Here is an 11,253-nt window from a genome sequence, read left to right as displayed (position 1 = left end):
TGATATAGCCCTTTTTACATCAGCTGATATCTCAAAGTGCTGTACAGAAACCCAGCCTAAAACCCCAAATAGCAAGCAATGCAGGTGTAGAAGTGGCTAGGAAAAACAGTGGCTAGGAAAAACTCGCTAGAAAGGCCAAAACCTAGTAAGAAAAACCTAGAAAGGAACCAGGCTATGAGGGGTGGCCAGTCCGCTTCTGGCTGTGCCGGGTGGAGATTATAACAGAACATGGCCAAGATGTTCATAAATGACCAGCATGGTCAAATAATAATAATCACGGTAGTTGTCAAGGGTGCACCTCAGGAGTAAATGTCAGATGGCTTTTCCTAGCCGATCATTGAGAGCATCTCTACCGCTCCTGCTGTCTCTAGAGAGTTGAAAACAGCAGGTCTGGGACATGTAGCACATCTGATCCTCCAGATACTCAACTAGTCTAAAGAAGGCCAGTTTACTGCTTCTTTAATAAGCACAACAGTTTTTAGCTGTGGTAACATAATTGGGTTTTCTAATGATCAAATAGCCTTTTAAAATTATAAACTTGGATTAGCTAACACAACGTGCCATTGGAACACAGGAGTGATGGTTGCTGATAAAATATTTTAAATGTCCTTGGTAAACAAATTCTAGTAATCTCTTTTGAGTGTGGACTGTATTATTATCCATACTGAATGGGCTGGTTGAATAGAATGTTTGGAGTGTAGCATGAGTCTGGGAGAGAAAGTATAGGCCGAAGCTACGCTATTTGCCTCTGATTTTGCAGGGCGGCTTACATTATACCATCGGTAGCTGCAGGAACAGGGTTGGAGAGCCCATGGAATACAAATCTTGGGCGGAATATATTACCTGTCATTCAGAGAGACTACATGCTCCTCAAAACAGTAGTTGGACAAAAGTATGTGGAAACATCTTCAAATTTGTGGATTCGGCCATTTCAGCCACACCCGTTGCTAACAGCTATATAAAATCGAGCACACAGCCATGCAATCTCCATAGCCAAACATTCCCGGTAGAATGGCCCGCACGGGAGACCTCAGTGACTTTCAACGTGGCACTGTCATAGCGTGCCACCTTTCCAACGAGTAAGTTTGTCAAATTTCTGCCTTGCTAGAGCTGCCCCGGTCAACTGTAAGGGCTGTTATTGTGAAGTGAAAACATCTAGGAGCAACAACGGCTCACCCATGCAAGCTCACAGAATGGGACCACCAAGTGCTTGAAGCGCGTAAAAAATAATCTGTCCTCAGTTGCAACACTCAAGAACGAGCTCCAAACTACCTCTGGAAGCAACGTCAGAACAAGAAGTATTCGTCAGGAGCTTCACAAAATGGATTTCTATGGCCGAACCTAAGATCACCATGACCAATGCCAAGCAGCTAGAGTGGTGTAAAGTCCATTGGACTGGAGCAGTGGAAACGCATTCTCTGGAGTGATGAATCACGCTTCACCATCTGGCAGTCCGACAGACTAATCTGTGATTTGGGGAATGCCAGTAAAATGCTACCTGTCCCAATGCGTAGTGCCAACTGTAAAGATTGGTGGAAGAGCAATAATGGTCTGAGGCTATTTTTCACGGTTCGGGCTAGGCCCCTTAGTTCCAGTGAAGGGAAAGCTTAACGCTACAGCATACAATGACATTCTAGACAACTCTATGCTTCCAATTTTGTGGCAAAAGTTTAGGGAATGCTCTTTCCTGTTTCAGAATGACAATGCCCCTGTGCAAAAGCGAGGTCTATACAGAAACTGTTTGGCGAGATTGGTGTGGAAGAAATTGACTGGTCTGCTGAGAGAACTGACCTCGAACACCTCTGGGAATTAATTGGAACGCCGACTGCGAGCCAGGATTAAATCGCCCAAAATCAGTGCACGACCGCCCTAATGCTCGTGGCTGAATGGAAGCAAGTCCCCGCAGCAATGTTCCATCGTAGTGGAAAGCCTTTCCAGAAGAGTGGAAGCTGTTATAGCAGCAAAGGGAGTATGACGAGCAGGTGTCAACATACTTTGGCCATGTACTGTAAGGGTTCTTACAAACCCAGACATTTCTATCTGCAATCCTGTGTTAAAGCAGAGTTTTGATGGTTGCCACTAAAAAGGAGGATCCTACCGGCTACTATATTTATTTCTCAGCTGCTCATATTAAGCACATGCTCAGCTATCAAACTGGAGTAGTCTACCCGGCATGATTGAAAAACTAACTGCGAGAAAGCGGTCTTCATTCGCTATTCGAGTGCATACGGATTACATGTCTTTATTCCACTGCAAATTTGATAATGGGATGGGCCATTCTAAATCAAAACAAATTTGACATACTAGTAAAGACGAGATTCAATTGAGAATAGTCTGATGTGTGAAAGTATGATCACTTGATGAGAGAACAGCGTGTGTAGCCTGAGGCAAGAACAGAGGGCAATCTTTTTTGCGACAAATCATCAAAAGCTTATTATGCATCATGCAGCCCATATTTGTTTTGGAGTTCTAAGACACTACGATTTGTATCATTCCCAAATAAAGTTACCAAATAACTAAATATAGTGTAAAGGACTTGTTCGAAATTATGACAGACATATCATATGCACAATGACCAAAAGCACCTCCAGGCTGTGTAAGGGCTATTTTACCAAGAAGGAGAGATGGTGTGCTGCATCAGATGACTTGGCCTCCACAATACCCGACCCAAACCAAATTGAAATGGTTTGGGATGAGTTGGACCGCAGAGTGAAGGAAAAGCAGCCAACAAGTGCTCAGCATATGTGGGAACCCCTTCAAGACTGTTGGAAAACTATTCCAGGTGAAGCCGGTTGAGAGAATGCCAAGAGTGTGCAAAGCGGGCATCAAGGCAAAGTGTGGCTATTTGAAGCATCTCAAATATATTTTGATTTGTTTAATAGTTTTTGGTTACTACATTATTCCATGTGTCATTTAATAGTTTTAATGTCGTCACTATTATTCTACAATGTAGAAAATAGTACAAATAAAGAAAAACCCTTGAAGAATAGGTGTTCTAAAACTTTTGACTGGGAGTTAATGTTCAATTTATAGTTAGTTTATCCAGTGACCACTGTATTTAGAAGGATAGCTACTGTGTGAAATGTAGCTAACGTTAGATAGTGGCTACTGACAGGCCAGTAAGCTACTAGCCAACTAATCAACAGTTTGTGCCAACAGTTTGTGGGAAGGTACAAATAGCAATTAGTGGACTCTTTATGAAAGGTCGGACAATGAAACTAAAATAGATTGGTAGCTATCTGGTGGGGCCTTCATTTATTTCCCAATTCATTAATTCAGCTGAAGCTGGGTTTCCCAAGTCGTTCGGTGCTGACTGGTCATACCCGTAAGCAAACTAAACAAATGGCTCTTCATGGCATCTGTGTGACGTCACATCCAAGAAGCCTCAACCAAAGTAACCCATGAATATTAATGACTTTGCCTCCGGCTACCCTATGAAAGGACATTTCGCTAAATGGACAGGGGAGTGAAAATAGTCACACCATAAACCCCCACGCTAACTCTGGAGTTCATAATCCCAAACAACGACTACAGGGAGGCCAAATCCTGAAGTTAAGTGCCTAGTGTCATGATCACTTTAGGAGTGGCCATGAAAGAGGGCATTTTGACAAATTCTCCATTACAAAATCCATACCAGTGAATGAAGTGACGTCACTAAGCAAAAACAACGAAGGAATTTACATAATAAACCAGAAAGGGTATTATTTTTGGGTGAGTTTAACTAATTCTTGAGTCCATAGCATAAAATCTATAATAATATTATTAAGTACACAGGGTGTACCACCCTGCATTGAAATGTAATGCAATAAGCCCACATTTGGTTCATACAGAACCTTCACAGATATATGCATTGAAAGTTCTGAGATCAGCCAATGGGGAAGAATATACCCATGGCCTTTTGGAGCAGTCACTCTGACCTTTGACTTCAGGCCCACTCAGAGACAGCAGCTCTGAGCACCACATCCTGGCTTCCCAAGACAGAGAAGGGAGTGTGTGTGTGTGTGTGTGGGGGGGGGGGGGGGGGGTTGTTGCTGCTCAGGAGGCTTTCTAAACACAGGAAGGATTTACACACGGTTTATCTAACAGCCAATTGATCATGGGAATATCGCATAACCTTTTTTGGGCTTAAAATAGACCGCCATGTTCCTCCACTTGGCCCAGCGCACTGTTTAATGCTGCAGTGCTGCCTGATGGGTAAATTCACGTCAGAGAATGAGTGATGAGTCTCCGTAAACCGAAAAGAAGAATGTGTGACTCAAGTGGGCGACATGAAAACAATGTCCTCAGACACTGAACTACCTGTAAGGAGAGCCAGGAAGTAATTATAACCTCTCAGCTAAAAGTGCATCTAAATTCTGTCTTTGATTTGACAGGGGAGATGTTGGTCATTACATCATGTTGATATTCCACATGAAAACCAACCACATGGGGATCACTTAAGAGTGCCAACCCTGTAGGAAAGTGAGGGATAGTTTCAGCTCCTTGAGGTAGGCTAAGCTACAAGGATGCAATGAAATACTTTCTTAAGAGTAAAATCATTTAAAAATGTGTCATATCTTTGATCACGAATGACACTTAATAATTGGATAAGACTACCGAAGACCATTGCACGGACCAACACAAGGGCGGTTCAAAGGGTTTTCATGCTTAATAGATTTAACTTGAACATCAAACAAGTTCTCACATTTTGGAAACTTAATCACACTATCAAAACATTTAACACCCATCACTTACATAAACAATTCAGTTTAAGAAAACAGATCAGCCCAGAGCTCCAACTGGGCTTAAATTTAACTATACTGCATGCCCTTGGTTACTTAAAACCCAAAACAGTGTTCAGACCACATTAACTCTCTAGCCAAGCAAGGTGACAATTCCACAGGCTGTGGTGAAGACATGTGAAAACCTAATACTTGACGGGAGAACATGGATTAACCTCTGGGCAGAAGGTGGGTAACAGCCCCAGTGGCATTCACAAGTGGAAAAGCCCCATCTATTAATCTGAGGTCTAGGCGGAAGATATCTATCTCATTGTTTGCTTTGGATGGTTTAACGGTCGGGATGAGGGGGAGGAGGCTACATAAACGGCCAACAATACCCATTCGAGGACATACTCCAAACGCATTTGGAAAGTATTCCCGGGATATGGGAAGAATGCCATCTATGTGTATACAAGTAGGGTCTGATTAATCAGAGTTCCTTGGCTGAGATTCACAGTGGACTAAGAGGCTGAAAGTAGGGGGACCTCAGCTGGACAAAAAGGGGATTACATATAAGTATACAGGTTTGCATAGGGCCAAGGCCTTACCTGAACATGATAAATCCAATGGATTCCACCGCTGCCCTTCTGACATCATCGTTCACGTCGCTCACCTGAAATGGTAGAGAACGATTAATTAACAGCCGGAAGAATGCATTGGGGCAAGAAGATAATGTAACATCCACTACTAATAATTTTGCTGCACAAAAGCAAAAATGAAAAACTCCCAATCAGCCAAAATATCAAAGATTTGGGAGAAGCCTGCACTTTGTTCATAAACAGCTCATATTAAAGCTTAATCACACCTTTCGCTTATGCAGGCTGCCATCTGTAGGAACAACCATCTGACCCAGTAACAATAACATGAATGAATCTATTTGGGCTTTCTGTACTACCAAAGGATTTTATTATCGTGAAAAATATGCACTAGATGACCAACTGTATGTGGACATCTGCTCGTCAAACATCTCATTCCAAAATCATGGCCATTAATATGGAGTTGGTCTCCCCTTTGCTGTGATAACAGCCTCCACTCTTCTGGGAAGGCTTTCCACTAGATTTTGGAACATTGCTGCGGGGACTTGCTTCCATTCAGCCACAAGAGCATTTGTGAAGTTGGGCACCGATGTTGGGCGATTAGGCCTGTCTCACAATCGCCGTTCCAATTCATCCCAAAGGTGTTACATGGGGATTAGGTCAGAACTCTGTGCAGGCCAGTCAAGTTCTTTCACACCAAACAATTTCTGTATGGACCTCGCTTTGTGCACAGGGGCATTGTAAATGCTGAAACAGGAAAGGGCCTTCCCCAAACTGTTGCCATAAAGTTGGAAGCACAGAATTGTGTAGGATGTCATTGTATGCGGTGGCGTTAAGATTTCCCTTCACTGGAACTAAGGGGCCTAGCCTGAACACCTGAACCATGAAAAACAGCCCCAGAGCATTATTCCTCCTTCACCAAACTTTACAGTTGGCACTATGCATTTGGGCAGGTAGCGTTTTGCCTGGCATCCGCCAAACCCAGATTAATTCGTCGGCCTGCCAGATGGTGAGGCGTGACTCACCACTCCAGAGAACGCATTACCACTGCTCTAGAGTCCAATGGCGGCACTTGAAATTGTGCATGGTGATCTTAGGCTTGTGTGCAGCTGCTCAGCCATGGAAATCCATTTCATTAAGCTCCCGACGAACAGTTCTTGTGCTGACGTTGCTTCCAGAGGCAGTTTGGAATCCAATCATTTGAAGGGGTGTCCACATACTTTTGTATATATTATGCCAACACATAATAGACTGTCATAACCATCCTTGCAATTACAATACTTAATAGCTTGGCTATCCATGGCCTGCTCTGTTACCTGGTTGTCGATGTCTTGCGTGAGAAAGGGGAAGGAGGATACTTACAGCCACATGCAGCAGACGTCTGATGGCCTTGTTGTTTCCGGAGCCGCAGTAGGCCATGCCCACTGTGTACATTCCGGAGCGTCGCAGGATCGGGTCCTAGAACAGACACAGAACACACAGAGCCTTAGTTAAGAGACAAGTGTGCAGCAGTGAGTCTAGCCATGGCAACAATGTGTGGTCAACAACATTTGACATCTAACACTTTTTTTTTTTTTAAAGGTCCAATGCAGACATTTTCATCTCAATATCAAATAATTTCTGGGTAACAATTAAGAACCTTACGGTGATTGTTTTCAATGAAAATAGCCAAAAAGAAAAACTTCTTAGCAAAGAGTAATTTCTCAAGCAAGCATTTTGATAGAACTGTCAGGGAGTTGTCTAAATGGGAGAGGGGAAAACTGAAATGTAGCTGTTATTGACAGAGGTATGGAACTCTTATTGGTCTATTAACTAGTTTACCGTCTGATGTCGTCACCGGGCAGGCCGACACCCACCAAAACAGGCTGAAATTTCAATTGAACAGCTTTTACACTAAAAGGGCATCAGCATTTTCACAATATTATTCCAACCAAAAAATGAAGAGACCACTGCAAAATGATCAGTTTCTCTGGTTTTACTATTTATGTGTTTGGGTAAAATGAACATTTTGGTTTGATTCTATAAGTTACTGACAACATTTCTCCCAAATCCAAATAAAAATAGTCATTTCGAACATTTATTTACAGAAAATGGTCAAAATAACAAAAAAACTGCAGTGTTGTCAGATCTCGAATAATGCGAAGAAAATAAGTTCATATTCATTTTTAAAACACAATACTAATGTTTTAACTTAGGAAGAGTTCAGAAATCAATATTTGGTGGAATAACCTGGATTTTCTTGGCATGCTCTCCACCAGTCTTTCACATTGATGTTGGGTGACTATGTCACTCCTGGCGCAAAAATTCAAGCAGCTCGGCTTTGTTCGATGGCTTGTGATCATCCATCTTCCTCTTGATCACATTTCAGAGGTTTTCAATGGAGTTCAGGCCCTGACAGGGTTGGCCATGACAGGGTATTGATCTGGTGGTTCTCCATCCACACCTTGGCTGTGTGGCATTGTCCTGCTGGAAAAACCAATCCTCAGTGTTGGGGAACATTGTCAGAGCAGAAGGAAGCAAGTTCTCTTTCAGGACAACCTTGTACATGGCTTGATTCATGCGTCCTTCACAAAGAAAAATCTGCCTGATTCCAGCCTTGTTGAAGCACCCCCTGAACATTACAGATCATCCAAAATTTCACAGTGGGTGCGAGACAAAGTGACTTGTAGGCCTCTCCAGGTCTCCGTCTAACCATTAGACAACCAGGTGTTGGGCAAAGCTGAAAATTGGACTCATCCGAGAAGATGACCTTACTCCAGTCCTCTACGGTCCAATCCTTATGGTCTTTTGCAAACCTCAGCCTGGCTCTTCTTTTCTTCTCATTGGTCTTTTATCTAGCTTTGCACGACTTCAGCCCCGCCCCTAAGAGCCTGTTTCGAACCGTCCTCGCCATGCAATTCACCCCAGCTGCCTTTTGCCATTCTTTTTGTAGGTCACTTGATATCATCCTACGGTTGTTGAGTGACGTTCAAATGAGTTGTCGGTCATCCCCGTCAGTGGAGTTATTTTCGCCCTCTGCCGGTCTGTAGCTTTGTTGTCCCCAATGTCTGCTGCTTGACCTTTTCCTTATGAACCGCCGTCTTTGAAATTGTAAGGATGGAAGCAACCTGACACTCACTGTATCCCTCTGCCAGTAAAGCCAGATTTGAACCCTTATTTCGCTCACTCAAAACATTCCTTTTCAACTCTTTTGGCATGGTCAATTGTTATTTTGAATTCCAATTACTTTTGAGGTACTACTAGCACTGCTTTTGCCATCCAGCTGGTCCTATTGCAAGAGGAGAGTGATGACCACAGCTTTCCCAAGTTAAATAAGATTTGGTTCAGATGATCACCTAATTAGTACCTCATTCAGTAGAATGAGGTGTGCCTGTGTTGGAATTCAACAGACACTGGAATGGAAGCCATACATGTAGAAATGCTGATTTAAGAAAAATATGCAGCAGTCTCTTAATTTTTTCCAGAGCTGTACAGTTCGAGAGGTATTCATGGTCACAGTAAATTGAAACAGATTAATACAGGCAGGAAAAAAGCAAAAGGAACCACATTTGCCAACAATAGGCAAAAGGGTTAACTGTCATGGGTGCACAGCCAAGGAATAAATATGGTGGTAGCAGATAAGGCAAATTTCCCCCCTTACAATGCAAAGTGCTGAGAAGGCATATACCCATCATCACCAAGCATAATGGAAGAAGAGTGTGTGCGTGTGACTGTTACCATGTCTCTGCAGAGGCTCTCGATGAGCGTGTGCCTCTTCCATGCATCCGTACATAACCATGGCGATTCCAACAGCCAGGCCGCGCAGGATCTTCTCGTGCTGCGTCTCCTGGGCGTAGCCCACCATGTCCTCAATGGCCTGTGCCGACTTCGAGCCCAGCATGACCAGCCCCAGGGCCAGCCCCACAGCTTCACCTGGGAACAGAGGGCAGACGCAGACATGAGCACTGCATGATGGTAGAGGTCTGTGCGGGACGGATTTCTTCATCCCACCCACTCCCACAGCTTTTCATACCGCACGTGCCTACTCCCGCTGGCCACCCGCAATAACTGGTCCCGTACCAAACCGCAGTCCTGCAATTGTTATTTCAGGCGCATGTGACACAACTTGCTTGGCAGCCATGGTCCCAGCAATTTTTGTGCCTTATAGTCAAAACCAAAATGGGTAAAAATAACCAAGAAATACATTAAAAATTAGATTCTCACGTGGCCAATTATATTAAGCTATCGGTATTACTGGGCTATATCAGCCAATAGGCTTGACAGCTTGAAAGAGCCAGAATTGGAGAGAGAACGGACACTTGCGCTTTTACTTCAGCTACGTTTTCCACAATCTAGCCCACCTTAAAGTAAAGGTTCACCCATTTTGAATGTTATAATGTTTTTGTGCATCTCTGAGTGATGTTCTTGTGCATCTCTGAGTGATGTTCTATCAATTCCCTGGGTCATTTCATGTTTTCATCTGTATTTGAGTTAACAGCAGTTTAAGCAGCCAGAAATCCATCCGGTATGACGTAGCACCATGATGAAGTCATTGACTACACTGGAAGTTAACAGGAATACAACTTTTAGATCGCAAAAACATCTATCATACATGTCAAATTTCAATACTGGCCGATGTCTTTACTCAGAAGGATTTCTTCTCTCGAATGAGCCATTGATCATATTTTTTGCGATATTCCTACCTTGAGAAATGTGTAATTTAACTTAATTTTTCCTATTTGTGTCTGCCTTTTTAGTCCAGGGTGCTTTGCATGGTGCTGTTGCCAGATATATTATAGAAAGCAGATAGGAATACAATGAATAAAGAAATGTATAACGCCCCACGCAGCAGACTGTCAACCAATCGCGTTCAAGTTGTCATGCGGAGTCACGCAGTCGTTAAGCTAATTGTCACACAATCCCCTTCTCAAAGTCGGTGTATGTCGATAAACGTGTAGCGGTATTTATTAAGAGAGGGGTAAAGAAAGATTTTGTTCGGGCGCCAGGCAGGTATTAACCCTGCCGAAAGGAAAAGAGTAGAATAGAGAGAGTACCACTACCAGACCCACACACATCAGCAGAAGAGACTGCCTAGAGTGTAGCCTGTTTACCAGATAGCCAGTGGAGAGAAAAAAGAATACACACATCACAGCACAGGGGTAACCCAAACAAGAATACCTCATACAATAATACTAATACTAATAATGGCAGAGCAATTCAACAGCAACTTCATACAAGAACGAACCCAGTCATCAACATCGGATTTGCAATAATCTGTATTATTTTCTAGTGGGTGAGTGCAGAGGGTATGAAAGTGGGGGGTGTTCACCGACACAACAAAGGCCTTAAAAATGTCCACAGTCTTCTTGGCCACATGTCATTAGTACACCCACCTCAATACAGTTCACGTAATATACAACTTGCAAGTAACCTACTAAAATGTCCATCCAAATACTTCTGGCAGGGAAATAATAGTCAAGCTCTAATGAACTTCAATGGGCAGTGCATTTAACAAATAGAGAGTCTGTTGCAGGGTAAAGCACTGGAATGAGAGCGAAGAGAAAGAGAGAGAAAAAGATAAATCTTAGCTGTGGTCTTCAGGCCTGCCGGTGTCTGACTGTCCGATGGTTAGCGGTATTTATGGCCAATTCTAGGCAGTCTCTTCTGCTGATGTGTGTGGGTCTGGTAGTGGTACTCTCTCTATTCTACTCTTTTCCTTTCGGCAGGGTTAATACCTGCCTGGCGCCCGAACAAAATCTTTCTTTACCCCTCTCTTAATAAATACCGCTACAGAATTGGCCTATCATCCTCAGACCAACCTGACTGAGAGGGTAAACCGAACCCTGAAGGGGATGATTGCTTCATTCGTGGGGAATCAGCACACAAGGTGGGATCAGCATCTCCCTGAATTTCGCTTTACTTATCATTGAAGCGACTCTTGGAGTCTTCTTCAGACAGACCTTTGTGGAGCGCCATGA

The 11,253-nt window shown here is 43.3% G+C and overlaps 1 pseudogene; it reads right to left on the bottom strand.

The window, feature by feature from the left end:
- The window catches only part of LOC123997450, a 99,561-nt pseudogene that overhangs the window by 70,642 nt on the left and 17,666 nt on the right, over positions 1–11,253 (bottom strand).

Source organism: Oncorhynchus gorbuscha, linkage group LG15 (genome assembly GCF_021184085.1).
Source record: "Oncorhynchus gorbuscha isolate QuinsamMale2020 ecotype Even-year linkage group LG15, OgorEven_v1.0, whole genome shotgun sequence".
NCBI lineage: Eukaryota > Metazoa > Chordata > Actinopteri > Salmoniformes > Salmonidae > Oncorhynchus > Oncorhynchus gorbuscha.
This window is presented reverse-complemented; position numbering and strand designations above follow the sequence as displayed.